This window comes from Chiloscyllium punctatum, chromosome 8, assembly GCF_047496795.1.
Source record: "Chiloscyllium punctatum isolate Juve2018m chromosome 8, sChiPun1.3, whole genome shotgun sequence".
Taxonomy (NCBI): Eukaryota; Metazoa; Chordata; class Chondrichthyes; order Orectolobiformes; family Hemiscylliidae; genus Chiloscyllium; species Chiloscyllium punctatum.
Genome location: NC_092746.1, coordinates 31880639 through 31897337, shown reverse-complemented (window position 1 = coordinate 31897337; position 16699 = coordinate 31880639). Strand labels below are relative to the sequence as shown.

At 40.8% G+C, this 16699-nt stretch overlaps 1 protein-coding gene across 2 annotated transcripts in view; it reads left to right on the top strand.

Moving 5' to 3' along the window:
- The first annotated feature begins 5228 nt into the window (after positions 1–5228).
- LOC140480456 (ATP-dependent translocase ABCB1-like) overlaps positions 5229–16699 on the top strand; it is a 104425-nt gene continuing 92954 nt past the window's right edge. For both annotated transcript variants that reach the window (XM_072575331.1, XM_072575330.1), the window contains exon 1: positions 5229–5441. The gene's annotated coding sequence lies outside the window, so the exon portion shown is untranslated. The remainder of the gene's footprint in view (positions 5442–16699) is intronic.

The following is a 16699-nucleotide window of genomic DNA, read 5'->3' as shown; positions in this document are numbered from 1 at the left end:
GAAACCCAAACTCACAATAAATAATATTGAGAAATATACGCAAATTCTATTGTTACCATTACACACAATAAGCTACAACTTTATCTAAGACAAGAGCCACTTCTCATTGGATTCACTAGTGTTTTTTCTCTACCACTCAAAAAAAAAAGGCACTTACAAACAGTCTTGGAAAGAGGATGATGGCACCAAACTACCCCAACCATAGACTGGTAGTAATTGTCATTGTAGCATATACAAGAATGCCATCTGTCTGAGGAGAGAGCATCTAATGTTTTCCAGCAGTGACTATTCACTACTGTCCTCGATGCCACCATCTGATGGGACTCACATGATCCTGTGATGAGTCATCCTTACATATAGTAAACTCATCTGAGGGATGTCTTTATTTTGATTGACTTGGATCACCTATTGTAGAATAGCAGAAAACCCCTGTGAGAGACAAAGGACATGAATGTGTACTGTGGAGGTAAAAATATTTCAAGTTATTATGGGCATGGTCATATATCAGTAACAAATGATATCAAGTGAACATGGCTGACTGTATGTGGGTCTCTTATTTCATTCTGTCACCAAGGATACCCCACAATTCCCATCTCCAATGGCCAGAAACATTGAGGCTCTGCTGATCTCCAGTACCTAATTCTCTGCAAATGAAGGCCATGCCTGGATCTTTGCCTTCCCTAAGTATTCACCACTTCCTCATCCTGTAAGGAGGGAATGAAGAGAACTAGAAATAAGAGTCGTGAGATGTACTTCCCAAATTCTATTAATCCTCTAGGTGTGAGTGATTCATCGAGAGAGGCTCAATATTACCTGAAAAATGAATGAGTACATTGTAAAGGGTCAGATGGGGATATGAGAAAATCCACATATAGAGAGCTGTGCCTGAAACTGCATGTTTAACTGGTTGTGAGGAATGATGTACTTAAGAAGGCAAAGTAAGATAGACATCAGGATAGAGGGTGTCCCATTGATCTCACTTTTCCTGTCTTTCTGACATAATTGAACCACTGTCTGCATTAAATTTAGGCGAATGGCAGCTGTCCTGCAGCTATCCTCCTGGGAAATCTCCAAACACATCTTCTTTGTCTTAGCTGCTAGCTGCCTCAATCCTTCACTGGGGAGGAATACCTCTGTCTGCACCCTTACTGTCCCCTGAAGCACATCTAGGGAGGTGTTGCTGAAGCACAGTGCAGCCTTTCCCCATCTTGACACAATAATAAGTGATCTTCTTAGACAACTGCAAACTCGTTCACATCTTTGGGTTTAGGATTACTCCTTTAAATACAAAGTTAAAAATCACACAACACCAGGTTATAGTCCAACAGGTTTAATTGGAAGCACACTAGCTTTCGGAGCGACGCTCCTTCATCAGGTGGTAGTGGAGGGCTCAATCCTAACACACAGAATTTATAGCAAAAATTTACAGTGTGATGTAACTGAAAGTATAAATTGAAAAATTGATTGTCTGTTAAGCCTTTCATCTGTTAGAATACAGTGATAGTTTCACTTCTTTCATGTGTAAATCACAAAACCTTTTTTAACAAGTTGCATTCTCGGGTTAGCTGTTAACAATGGTGATAGCTAGACAATATGTTGAAGGTGTTAGCCCCCTGTGTTCTCTGTTTATACCATGAAGTTTAGATTGATTCTAATGTAAAAAGTGAGATAATGTAGTTTCACATGAATTCATGCAGTTTTTGAGCTCAGAGTTCTACATGAATGCATGCAGTTTTTGACCAAAGTACAATGTAACTCTGCAAGTACAAATTCACCCCACAAAATATATGTGTGCATGTGGGTCTTTGTCTGTGTGTGTGTGTGTGTGTGTGTGTGTGTGTGTCTGTCTGTCTGTCTGTCTGGGTTGGGGGTTGTGAGTGTGAGAAAGTGTATGTGTGTATGTGTGTAGTGAGCGTAGAGTGTCTTAAGTCTGTGAGGGGGTGCATGTGTCAGTGTGGGAGTGTGTGTGTCTGTAAGAGTGTGTGTGGGTGTCTGTGTGCACGTCAGTGTATAAGTGTGTCCATGTGTATGTACATATAGGAGTATCTGTGTGTGTGTGTGAGAGTGTCTGTGTGTGTGTGTATAGTGCAATGGTGGTCACCTGTAATGTGACATGAACCCAAGGTCCCGGTTTAGGCCCTCCCTATGAGTACCGAACTTAGTTATCAGCCTCTGCTTGGCCACTTTTCTCTGCTGCCTGTCCCGAAGTCCACCTTGGAGGATGGTCACCCGAAGGTCCGAGGCTGAATGTCCTGGACCACTGAAGTGTTCCCCAACTGGGAGGGAACCCTCCTGTCTGTTGATTGTTGTGCGGTGCCCATTCATCTGTTGTCGTAGCCTTTGCTCGGTTTCCCCAATGTACCATGCCTCCGGGCATCCTTGCCTGCAACGTATAAGACAGACAACGTTGGCTGAGTCACACGAGTACCTGCCATGTACAAGGTGGGAGGTGTTCCCACGCGTAATAGTATCTATGTCCACAATCTGACACGTCTTGCAGCGCCTACCATGACAAGGTTGTATGGTGTTATCCTGAGAGCCGGGCAGCTTGCTACGAACAATGATCTGTTTGAGGTTTGGCGGTTGTTTAAAGGCAAGTAGTGGAGGTGTGGGGAAGGTCTTGGGGAGGTGCTCATCCTCATTGATAATGTGTTGCAGGTCACGAAGAACATGGCGTAATTTTTTCAGCTCCTAGGAAATACTGAACAACAAAGGGTACCCTACTGGTTGTAGCACGTGTCTGTTTCCTGAGGTCATTATGGTTCCTTGCTGTGGCACGTTGGAACTGGCGATCGATGAGTTGGGCATCATACCCCATTCTTGTGAGGGCATCCCTGAGTACTTCCAAGTGTCCATCACATTCCTCCTCATCTGACCAGATCCGGTTTATGCGTAGGGCTTGTCCATAGGGGATGGCTGTTTTAATATGTTTTGGGTAGAAACTGGAGAAGTGTAGCATTGTGAGGCTGTCTATTGGTTTGCGGTAGAGTGTGGTGCTGAGGTGCCCATCCTTGATGGAGACACATGTGTCCAAGAATGAGACAGATAGTCGAGAGTAGTCCATGGTGAGTTTGATGGTGGGATGAAATTTGTTGATGTCACTGTATGGTTTTCTCAGTGACTCCTCGTCATGGGTCTAGAGGAAGAAAATGTCGTCAATGTACCTGGTGTATAATATTGGTTGGAGATCCTGCATAGAGAAGAAGTCTTGTTCGAACTTGTGCATAAAAATGTTGGCATATTGGGGTGCAAATTTAGTTCCCGTGGCTGTTCCATGTGTCTGGATGAAGAACTGGTTGTCAAAGGTGAAGACGTTGTGATCAAGGATAAAGTGGATGAGTTGTAGGATGGTGTTTGGAGATTGGTAGTTGTTGGTGTTGAGTACTGAGGCTGTTGCCGCGATGCCATCATTGTGGGGGTTGCTGGCGTAGAGTGTGGCGACGTCCATTGTGACGAGGAATGTTCCCTGTTTGACTGGTCCGTGGGTGCTGAGGTTCTGTAAGAAATCTGTAGTGTCGCAACAGAAGCTGGGGATTCCCTGTACAATAGGCTTCAAGATGCCTTCCATTTGGCCGGAGAGATTCTCACATAAGGTCCCATTGCCTGATACGATGGGATGTCCTGGTTTATTGGCTTTGTGTACCTTTGGAAGGCAGTAGAAGTAGCCTACACGAGAAGTACGTGGGATGAGGGCGCGTAGGGAACTCTGAAGGACTGGATCCAAAGTTCTGATCAATGTGTTTAATTCTAGGGTGTGTTCTTTGGTCGGATCAGCCGGTAGTTGCCTGTAGTGTTCCTGATTGTTCAGTTGTCGGTACACTTCCTTGCAGTCATCTGTTCTATTCTGAATGATAATGTCTCCTTTTTTATCTGATGGTTTGATGACAATGTTGTGATTGGTTTTGAGAGCCTGGATGGCATTGCGCTGTGAACGGGTGATATTTGATCTACTTTGTGGGTACGGCTGATGAATCAGGCATTTATATATTTCCTGAGGGTTTGAGCATACATGTCAAGCCAAGGGTAGCGGCCCTCCAGTGGTGTCCAAGTTGACTCCTTCTTTGGTCACTCCTCTACAGATCCCTGTGATGACTGTTCCAGTTCATCAGTGGGCTCTTTGGGATCACTGCTGGCACCTTGAAAGAATTCCTGGAGTCTCATTCGTCTGATGAACCCCTCCGTGTCTGCTGCCAGAACCAACGGGTCCATTTTGGTGGTGGAGCAGAAGTTGAGACCCCTACTCCTTTAAATACATGTTGTAAAATTACGCATGTGTGCTTGCAGACATTGATTAGATGGAAAGTCTAGATTTAAAATCATAATGGTGGGACTGGCCAATGACAGACTCATTGCATTTACATCTGGGTTACCCAACCCACCCCCCCAAGCCCCTCCACACCCCAACACCCCTCCCCAAACCCCCGCCACCACCGCTCTCCTCACTGTCACTCCCAGACAACTGGGCAATTTCATCACCTGACTATGTCAAATTGACCAAATATGTATTTCAACCTCCTTCGCAATCCCTAGTTGTTAGAACAAAGCTCTATCAAATCTAACACAAAACTAATGTAACACGTGATAATCGACTGTGTTCAGTGTTTGGAATTGATGATTTGGTGACTTTTGCTTTAAATTACTACCATAGAATATTTCATAACTCACCTAAATTGCTTAAATTCTTAACAATTGATTTGACTTCACGTTAATAGTAGACTGTAATGTTCTTACCAAACATCTACTGTTCTAACATTTGTCTTCCCTCTCTCTCTGTTTGTCCTTTTTCCTTGACTCCTGCTTCTTTCCCTCCCCACCTTCATCCTCCCTTTCTTTCATTTCCTCTCCCTTCCTCTACTTGCCTCCTCTCCCATCATCCCTTGCTCTCTAGATCCATTCCTCACCCCATATTTTTTCACATTGGTTCACACTGCCACTCATTGATTTTTTTGTGGTTTTATTTTGTCCCTCTACCCATCCTATCACTCTCTCTCCTCTTCTCCCCGTCTGTGTGTCAATATTTTGAAGGCTTTCTACTGATTATCATATTGAGTCACGCTGATGTTTGATGATAAGACTGAAGTTAAATAACAGATTGCATTTCCTTTCACCATTTCTCTTTCAAAACATGACCAAGTTAATCATTAATATTCTCAGAAAAGTGAACAATGTCTGTAATTAGAAATTATATATTTTTTTCATCTCATGATTGCTTTGAGAATTATTTAGCTTTCAAGTGTAGTATTGTGCAGGCTAATTGGATAATTTATAGAAACATTCCATTTGATCAAAATTCTATTTTTATATTTGTGCACATGTAATAAATGAGGACTGCGATTATGGAAATGCCTGAGAAGTAGACAGTGCACTAACATGAAAAAATAACGGATTAGTTTGTGTTACCATACTATGGTGGAAAATACAGCTGAACACGTGGAAAGCAGGTAAATAAATTATTTGTGATTTTTTTTAATTACAGGAATGAGAATCTAGGAAATAACAGATTTTTCTCCCTAGGATATAAATTTTAAGGAGAAGTTTCCAAAGACGTATTCAAAACTATGGGAGTGTGATTGAAAACATATGGGAAAATTATTTCCACAGGCAAGGGAGTCAGAAGCCTGATAATGCAGACTAAATGTAATTGGCAAAAACCAGAGGGAGGTTTAGGGAATTTCTTATTAGAACTGTGCATTTTTATAATCCGGAATACATCACCTGAAAGGGTAATGGTAGCAAACTCAATAGTGACTTTGAAAAGAAACTTTGATTAAGTACTTGATGAAGGCAAGGGTGAAATCTAGCTTGTTAAATCCTATCTTTTGTTTTTAACAGTAGAGGCCAGTTACAGAAAACATTCTCAAGAGGCTGTCATTGTACTTTTGACATAGAATGAAATGTTTATTAAACAAAAAAGAAACCCAGAAATAATATTGCACTAGTCAAAATGAAAGGTTAGAAAGACATCATAACACATCAGAAAAAGATTCAACTACCACTTTTATCTCTACAATGTCCTTACTGAGTGGCGAGTTGTTGTGGGAAATGGCACGTGGTAAGATGGGGTGGAAATTAAGCACGAGAGATTCCAAACATATGGGGTAGGTAATTAATGTGATGAGTGTGGTAAAGCAAGGAAGAAAACATACTCTGTCTCACAATATAAAGCCCACCAAAAATTCAATGCAACTTAACTTAGCTAAAAAATGTAATATTTAGCCCTGATATTCTCATAATTCATACTTTTCTTCATTCTCACACATTATTCTCTTTCTGTATCTGAATGAAGATATAAATTTGCCTGTCAAAACATCCCTTTTTGGTTCTTCTGTTTATTTTTAAACCAATAAATCTCATTGCTTGAGGAACTGTACTGTTGGTCTGAGTAGTCTATCTTTGCTGTGCTATTAACATCTCACACTTCCAGTGAAATGAAAGTGGATAGGCACAAGAAAAATGTCTTGTGGATCATGAAATGCTCTACTCCAGAAAATTGGTGCCAATGTTACATCCAAAGGATGACAAGAACTGCACCACAAGATTCAAAATGGTCTGATAAATAGACAAATTAACATAAATCCACAATTAAGAACAATACATAACATTAAGTTATATATACGTTTGGTATAGTTGTATTTTAAGAAGGAGAATATATAATTAGTCATTTTTGGACTTTCGTTTGTGAGCTTGTGGGCTTGATGAGAAGAAGTTTGAAGGTTTGATGAGGTTTTCAGTGCATTAAAAAAGGACTGAAAAGAATGGCAGCTGCCTAGCAATAGGAATCCAGTGACACAGAGAAAGTCAGTATTATCCAAAATGTTTGTGGATGAATTTTGCTGTTGTTATACAGCCATCTTAGTGCCATGTGTGCACAATCCATGGCACCCTGCGTCCAGGGGATGTCAGTTGTGTGCCTGAGTCTGACCATCCAGTCTGAAGCACTGAACCTACCATTGGGAACAAAATGAACCAGTGTGACCTTACCCAGACGGCATTGGATGCTGTCCTGATATATTTGTGGGTGCATGACTGAGAGATCCTGTACGGTTCACCCATTGGTCCTTGGAAGGAGTGAATAGCATAAAATCCAGTCCCATGGTGACCTTTAAAGCCACTAGGAAAGAATGGCTTCCCACTCCTGCTGCTCTCACGTCCAGCTCCACTATGCAGCACAGTTCCAACACAGTGTCCTGTGACAACAGGAGCTTCCATTGGCGTTGCACCTTCTTGGCCAGGAAATGCAGTCAGGACCGGAAACCTCTGGACCTCCTGGGCACCCCATGCATTCTGAAACGGCCATGGCTGCAACGTCTCCTTGAACTGAGTGCTCTTCATTCACCATCCCAGCCTGCTGCTGCTCAGGGACTGTTGACTTAGTCTGCTGCCAAATAGGAAAAAGATCCAAAAGCTGTTAATGAGATCCTGCATCTAAGTTGAAAAGGACTTCCATACCTCTAACTTTTTCAACTTCATTCAGAAATTTGGACCATGCACAATTTCTCATCACCTCCAAATACAAATCAGGATGGCTATCACTGTCACATGAGAATATGAGAAAAATAAATTTGTAACTGCTCTGAAATGGTGCTGGGCACAAACTCAAGATGTATGACTGATCACTGTCAAAACAACTCCCAATCCCATGTAGAAAATTCTGAAAATGTCTTATCTGCAGGCAGAGACTCAGAACAGAACAGATGTTCTACCTGGCATTTTATGGGTATTGACAATGTTTTGGACTATTGCTTTCTCCAAAGTATTCTTCATGTCAGCAGAGATGACAGTTGTGAAAGTGAACTTTTGGCATTTCGGATCTACCTCAGAGCATCACAGTGATGTCAATCATTCAAACACCACAACAACTTATTTCTAAAGATTCAAATCATCGTGACAATCACAGGGGTTTCTATGTAAATATCTATAGCTCAGGCATCTTGAGTCTTCACCGACCTTCTGTTTACTTTCACTCTTGGAGCCATCACCCAAGATTCATCAATTCGGCACAGTGAACATACATCAGTCAATAGACTAACATAATCAGACAGAGATCAAATACAATTTTGAGCACTATAGAAACTATTTCCACTCTTCAAACGTGAAGAAAAAAACTTGTAGATATATATCACCATTCACTGGTGATACTTCAAACAATCTTCAATTTGTATTTAGATTAGATTAACCAAGTTAGAGTTGATGTTGTGGGGAATTAATTCCTGGAGTGTATGTTTCTAGAACAGTATATGTTGAGCCAACTAGGAATTGGTCTATTGTGGATTTGGTGTTATGTAATGAGATAAAACTAATCAATAATCTTGCTTTAAAGGAGTCTTTGAGAAATAATGACCATAATGTGACTGAATTTTCCATGAAATTTGAATGGGGTATATTTCTTTCTGAAGCTAGGATCTTCAATGTGAGCAAAGGAAGCTGTGAGGAACAGATGTGCAGAATTTCTTTTTACACTGTGACAGGTTGGAAAGTGTAGATGTACAAAGGGATCTGTCAATAAGTCACAGAAGGCTAACTTGCAGATGCAACTAACTATCAAGAAGGCTCATGGAATTCTTGTGTTTAATGCAAAAGGACTTAAGTAGGGGAAAGTGAGGTTTTGCTTCAAGTGTTCTGGAGCCTGATCAGATCACACCTGAAGTACTTTGTGAAATGTTAGTCTCCTTATCTCAGGAAAGATATTATTATTGCCTTTAAGATAGACGTCTTTCTGGGATAGCAGGTCTGCCCAATGAAAAGAGATTGGGCAAACTGGGCCTGCATTCTCTAGAATTTCAATGAATAGGAGGTGACGTCAATAAAATTGACAAAATACTTAAAAGGATAGGCAGGGTCTGTACAAGCAAGATGTTTCCCCTGCATTGGGAGTCTAAAACCAGATGACCGTAGCACACTTTTAAAATAAGGGGGGTGTCACTTATTTCTGAGATGACGAGAAGTGTTTTTACAAAGGTTGTAAACATTTGCAATCATCAACAGAGGGCCGGGATGCTTATCCTTTGTGGAAGTTTGAGATAAATAAGGATTGCCTTCAATGCTCAGACCTTTGAGTGTTGAAGTTGAGACATTATAATGAAGTTTGTACAGGACGTTGGTGAGGCTTCTTTTTGAGTACTTTGTTCAGTTCTGGTCTCCCTGGTATATCAAGGAGACTATTCAGGTGCAAAGGGTTCAGACGAGATTTACCAGGATGTTACCAGGAATGGAGGATTTGGGTTATAAGGAGAAGCTGGATAGGCTGGGAATTTTCTCACTGTAACATAGGACATTAAGAGGTGACCTTGTAGAGGTTTATAAAATAGTGAGGGATATGGATTAGGTGAATGATAGGTGTCTTTTTCAGAAGTGGGGAATTTCAAGACTAAGGGGCACATTTTTAAGATGAGAGAAGAAAGATTTAAAAAAGGCATGAGGGGCAATTTATTTTACGGAGAGTGGTTTGTGTATGAAATGACCTTCCAGAGAAAGTGGTCAATGCAGGTACAGTCACAATGTTCAAAAGACATTTAGAAAGTATGTGAGTAGGAAATATTTGGAGGGATATGGGCCAGGCACAGACAGGTGGGACTAGTTTAGTTTGGGATTATCGTCAGAATGGACTGGTTGGACCAAATGATTTGTTTCTGTACTGTATGACTCTGTGACTCTTTGACTGATAAACTTTCTGATTATCAGTGGTATAAAAGGCAACGGGGATCAGATGGATAAATGTTCCTGATCAATTATGATTGTATTGCTTGGCAGAACAGACTCAATGGATTAAATGGCCTCCCCTTATTCCTATGAGAGTATGAGGGCCATATTGGCTATGGTGAATTGGTAAAATACATTAAAGTATTCAACAGAAAATGTGCAACTGTATTTAAAGAAATACTATGAAGTCTACAACAGATATACATTTCCCTAAGATACAGCCACCTGACAATGGTGGGTACGAAAGAAGTTAAAGATTGCTGTGGATCAGTAGAAAAGGCTTATAGAAATGGCAGAAATAGTGGTTAAGTCTCAAGATTAATTTAGGCCCGAGTCAAGAAGCTCCAAGAGATTGATAAGTAAAGGAAAAGACAACATGTATGCAAACTAGCAAGGATCATAGAAGGAAACTCTAACAGCTTCTATTGATAGTAAAGTAAAAGGTTAGCAAGGATAAATGACTACCTTTGGGAAGGTAGTCATGAGGAAGTTGTGTGGGACTGGCAGATTTGTTGTGGAGAACAGGAAAATTGCACTTGTCTTCACAGAAAAAGATACAGAAAATCTTCCAGAAGTACAGAGAAACCAAGCAGCTTGAGTAATTAAAGAACTAAAAGAAATGAACATTGTTATAGAAGTAGTCATTGAAAAAAATAGCTGGATTGCGAGATAGCAAATATTCTGGACCAGATGTGCTTCATCCTAGATTGTTTGGATTGTTCAGTGAATAGCAGGAGAGATAATGGATCCATTGGTGATTATCTCTCTGAATTATACAGATTCTGGAAACATCCCTGCCTACTGGGAGTTAGTAAATGTAACTGCCATTTAAGAGGGGAGAAAGAGGGAGATTGCAGAGCTGTGAACCTATTAGCTTCAAGTCTGTAGTCGGAATTTAGAAAATAATAGAAAAGTGGGATAGTCAACACGGATTTATGTATGGGAGAGCATAATTGACAAAGTTGTTGGAGTTTGTACCAGAGTTTTTTTGTACCTAGGTACCTTTGTACCTAAGATGGAGCTGTGTGTGATGACATTATACACTTTTCAGTGTACTCCAGTACTTCGGTACTTGAGTATACATGATAATAAAATCTAAACATAAATATAAAACTCGTAAGCCTCTCCAGAAACATGAGACATATTCAACATTTAAAAAGTGTTGAAAATCTTTCCATTAATGAATTTTAATGGACCTCTTTTCCTGTGAGCATAAATCAATTTGAATAAACTAAGAGATTCATTTGGGGAATCTTTGGTTGCAAATAGTAAGTAATCTTATGCTTTTTTTTCTCAATCCTGTGGTTATTCATAACAATAAGGCTTAATAATCAGTTGAGAGTTTTTAATTGAGAATCTACTGGCCACGAAACTATTTGTCGACTGTCAGAAAAACCCACCTAATGCCCTTCAGAGAAGGAGATCTGCCATCCTCACCTGGTTTGGCCCACATGTGACTCCAGACCTACAGCAATTTTGTTGACTCCTACCTGCTCTCTGAGATGGGCTAGCAAGCCATTCAGTTTAAGGGCAGCTAGGGACAGGCAATAAATACTGACCATCCAAATCCCACAAGCGAATTAAACTTAAAGTTAAAAAAAAGTTAATTTCACACTCCAACTTAACATATTCTTTCCACTTTTCAAGTCTTTCACCTTAGTGGTTGGTCAGCTTTTGTAATGGTCTTATTGCCTCATTTATAACAGTGATTGGTGCTCCCATATAGCTATCTATTTAGATACTTAGTTTGTCAGCAATATGCAACCTCTTTGTTTTTCTGATCAAAATACACATCTCATCCTTATCTGTGTAGCAATTAATTTGCAAGTCCTATACATTTGATAGCAGTCCATGTGATTTATATGAAGAAACTTTGCGCAATTCTTTCAAACCATTGGAATTCTGCCAGCTGCAGTCCTGTTCAGCAGGAAAAATGATGACCATTTTGCAAGCGTAATGGCTGAAACACAAATGCGCTTTGAAAAACTTGATGAGGGAACTGTCTCTGGGAGAGGTATAACAGAGGACTTGTTTCCATGAAAACTTCATCTTGTGGTCATTTCAAGTATGAGAAGATGTTACACACAGATCTTTGTGCAGCAGATAGCACATTTCTGTCTCAGGAGAAAGTGAAGACTGCAGATGCTGGAGATCAGAGTCAAAAGGTGTGCTGGAAAAGCACAACCAGTCAGGCAGCATCCAAGGAGCAGGACAATCGATGTTTAGAGCATAAGCTCTTCATCAGGAATAGCTGATGAAGAGCTTATGCTCGAAACATCGATTCTCCTGCTCCTTGAATCCTGCCTGACTGGCTGTGCTTTTCCAGTTCCACACTTTTTGACCCAAGTTTCTGTCTCTGCCTGTCTTGTGAAATAGGGGCAGTTAAGTGAGATTGCCTCTGACAACTCCAGACACAGCTCCCAGGGCAGTCATGTGTTGTGTTCTTAACATTTCAAGCACATCTTCCTCACAAAATTTGTCTTTCCCAACTTAACTGTCCAGACTTTCACAGAGTGCATAACTTTAGGGACTTGGTTAGCTCAGTTGGTTAGCTGGACAGTTGGTTTGCAAAGCACAGTGACTCCAGTAGCATGGGTTCAATTCCCCCACCAGCTGAAGTTGTTGTGAAAGCCTCTCCTTTTCAACATCTCCCTTTGCCTGAGACATGGAGACCCTCAGATTTAAGAACGATCAGTCATTTCTCTCTGATGAGAGAACAGCCCTATGGCAATTTTACCTTTACATATCTTTGCCACCTTCTAAGATGCAATGTCAAAGTTAGTGATCGCTAATAACATCAAAGAAAGTCTTTACCTGAGAAAAGAAATCAAAAGTGCAAAATGGAGGACTGTCAAGGGAACTGATACTGTAAATATTATTAGCATTCTTACTCCAAAACTCCCCAGTTAAGAGGCCTTGTTAAAAGGTTGAACTCCAAATACATTCACTCATGATTTTATCATTGAGGTTTACACAGTGGATGAAGGTTAATTGAACTTGTGTAAATCCTGAAACTGTAATTCATTCCTTGGTGTCAAAATGCCTGTCGACAAACCCAGTACAATAGGAAATGTCCATTTGAGTTATTGTATTTGTGGGGTTGTGATCGTGAAGCCAAAATCAATGGCTGTACGTCTGTGCTTTACCAGGTAGTGCTCCCGAGGAACACTGTGCCTGCCTGAAGCATCTGTGTGGTGGGTTTGCAAAAACATTTGTAATTTTTTCTTGAAGTAGGAGCTTAGAACTGTAAAAGTCAGTTCATATACAGAGTCAAGTTACTGTGCTTAATGAACTGCATTATTTCATGAACTAAATCATTGTTAAGTAAGTATAATACTTTAAAAACAATTTTTTTATGTCCATTCCTGAATTTCATCCAGTTCAGTATATTTTCTCCTCAGTCTAGAGTTTACCACAGTGAACCTCTCAGCCTGCAATATGACAGTCTATGATCTGGTGCTAATGTTTAACTAGGAGTGTTCTGACTCAAAATGGAGACTCAGATGAACCAGTGACTATAGCACCCTTTTATTACAATTTCATGCAATTGAGTATTGATTCAGTCTTATCTTCAGCACTATAGACCTTCAGTTTGCGTTTAACCTAAGTTGTAAAAATGGATAATTGAGGTTGAAATAAAGTAATTTCCCTGGCATTGTTATATCTTGCTAAATCAAGTCCCTGACCTCCCACAGGCAGTAGCTGCAGCTCTAGTCTAAGTTGAGGCATTCATTTTGTATTTCATCTGTTTCTTAAAGCAATTGAAATATACATTTTTTTTTACTTGATAACACACCAGTCTCAGTATTCTACATTTGAAAATGAGATTGACTTAAATTAATAAATGTTCGAATGCTTTATTTTCTGCCTTCACGTCTGATTTTTTTTGGCAGGAATTTGGCTGTCTACATTCCTGCCTGGATGTGACACTCTCTAAATCCTAAGGCCTGACACTCAAGCACATGAGTATTTAATATATCCTCATTGTGGATTATGCAACATGTACATTGTCTGTCACCACCAGTGTGATGTCTCCAGCAAAAACATTCTCCTTCTAATTTTGGTATTCCAGATAAGTCACTCCTTCCACAATTTCTGATCTGCTCCATAGTCACTATCAACAGCTCCTCCCTCCGCTTGGGCTTCTGGCCTCGAGGTGATTCCAGATCAGTGTCCCAGTCTTGAGGTGATCTCACCTAGCCTTGGAAGCCTTGAGGTGAACCCTGGTGTGGTCTGGAGTCAAGGTCCAGTGCAGACTAGAGACTAGGTACCAGCATGGACTGGGTTGGAAGGACTGTTCTTCTGAAATTTTTCTTTCTTTATTTTTCTAACTTATTCCTAAAGTGTGCAATTCTGGACTTCATATACTTTATTTTTAATTTTTGTTCCCCTAAGAATTTGTACTCACAGATCTGTACCCAGGTATCTTTGTACCTAAGATGATGCCATACTTTGCGACTTGTAAACTTTTCAACGAACTCATTTGAGTGCTTGCGACAATAAAGCTAATTCTAATTTTAATTCTCCCCTAAAGTACCTTTTCACACAAGTGCACGAGATGTGACACCTACTTCTTTTATCTCCTTCCTTTCTACTGTCAAAGACTGAAAGCATATAGTGAAATGGTGTTATGTGGTGGTTCTTACACTCCACAACCACCTGCTGAGGGAGCAGTGCTTCCAAATAAGCCGATTAGACTAACACCTGGTGTTGTGTGATTTTTAACTTTGTAAACCCCAGTCCAACACTGGCATCTCAAAATCATGACTCAGAATATACCTCCTCTTGCACTGGGGAGACTAAATGCAGATGGGGTGACCATGTTGCGGAGTGTCTCTGTTCAGTTCACAAATATAAAGGCCATCTTCCAGAAGCATGTCATTTTAATATTCCACCTTGTTCCCATCTTTTCAGTCTTTATCCTGCTCCCATTTTGCAATGAAACTCAACAGAAGCTCTAGGGTCAGCATCACATCTTTCATCTAAGAAGTTGTACTTTACCAGACTTAACTCTATGTTAATCAATTTTTCAGTATAATATCAGCCCCAATTTTTTGTCATGTATCTTTGCTAGTTTGCTTTTCTCCTCTCATTCTTTACTTATTCCCTTTATATTAGATCCCAACATCAGTTCTTCTGCCATTTATTTCTACTCTGGGCACTGGTCTTATTCCCTTTGACTGTGCAACATGAAAATATTTGATATCTCACAGTCATTTAATCTCTCTTCCCCCTAACCTATCACAGTTGTTTTATTTTCTCCACACCATCTTCTCTTTCATTGCCTTACATCCAATTACATTTCTAATTTCTCCCATTTCTGACAAATGATTACTGGTCTGAAACATGACCAGTTTTCTTTCTGCAGGTGCTATCTGCCTAGCTGAGTATGCCTTGTATTTTGCTTTTTAGTTCCATGCTTTGCTTCGTTAGCTTGTGTCTAAGCTTCTGGTTCTGATAATTCTAAAAGCATAATAATAATAATGGTATATCATAAAATCACTACAGTGGTGGAAACAGGCTCTTCGACTCAAGAAGTCCACATGAACCCTCCAAAGATCAACCCACCCAACCCATTGCCCCATCCTATATTTACCTCTGACTTTCCACTTTCCTGTTTGCACTCCATCTTGATTCCCGTGTCTATCTAACTCAGTTTTGAGTAAATTTGAATACTAAGCCTCGCTACCTTCTTGCGAAGACAATTCCGCATTCAAATCAACCTCTGAGGGAAAAAGAAATTCTCGACTTTTCTATCCTAAATGGAGACATTATGTTCTTAAATTATGTTCATTTGTTTTAGTCTATCCCACAAGAGGGAATATCCCTCACAAATTTTAGAGTGGCTCAGTGGTTAACACTGCTGCCTCATAGCGCCAGGGATCCGGGTTTGATTCCAGCCTTGGGTGACTGTCTGTGTGGAGTTTGCATATTCTCCCCGTGTCTGCGTGGGTTTTCTCTGGGTGCTCCAGTTTCCTCCCATGCTGTTTAAGGATGTGTAGGCTAGGTACATTAGTCAGGGGTAAATTTAGAGGAATAGGGTAGGGTGTGGGTTTAGCTAGGATGCTCATTGGAGGATCAGTGTGGACTTGTTAGGCCAAAGGGCCTGTATCCAAACTGTATGGAGTCTATGTATCCACTCTATCCAATTCCCTCAAACTCTTCTATATTTCAAAAGATCACCTCTCATTCTTCTAAACTCCAGTGGATGTCGACTAACCTGGTCAACCTTTCTTCGCTAAATAACTCTTTTATCCAAGAGGTATTGCCTGCCAGCTGGGTGCCCCTCAGTAGACTGGAGACAGACTTCCATCTCTCACTAAGGTCCACCTTAGAGATTAGGTGACAAAGCAGCTTGCCCAACGACTTTGTAATTCCAGAAATGCCGGTGGCAGGAGTGACCAGGGCTTGGACAGCAATCACTCCCCAGATTCTTAAACTGGATTTTGAGATCAAGTTATACACAGGGATCTCATAACAAGGAGCAGACGTAGACTGGCGGGCAGATTGGGGGGGAGCGCAGATGAGTAGCAAGGGGTATGGTGGGCTGGAGGGGTTGGGTATCTTAATGTGGAGCCTGGAGGTTTGGGAGGAGTGGGGGGGAGGGAGAAAATGGAGAAGTGAGGGTGAAGCAAAGGGGCAGACATTGAAGCAATTATTGTGGAAAAGGAAGTACTACCTCTTGCCCAAGACCTAAGCAGGTGACCTACTGGGCTTTCCTCCACAACAGAACTCTCACCATCAGCCTCAGAGTTGAGGCAGAGTGGGAAACGACAATAAAGTGTTTGATACTAACAGGTCTTGTGGAAAATTGTGGATAGGTCATGATCAGCCATAAAGACCACTTGGGAAATTTTGTACCTCTTCTGCCAGTCAGCCTGCAGTCAGCCTGTGGGGAGCCCAAAACACAGCCCAAGGATGGAAAGGGAAGGACACTTTGGAAATGGACAGAGTTATTGGTGCATGTATCCTATTGTACAATGAGGAGAAAGTGAGGACT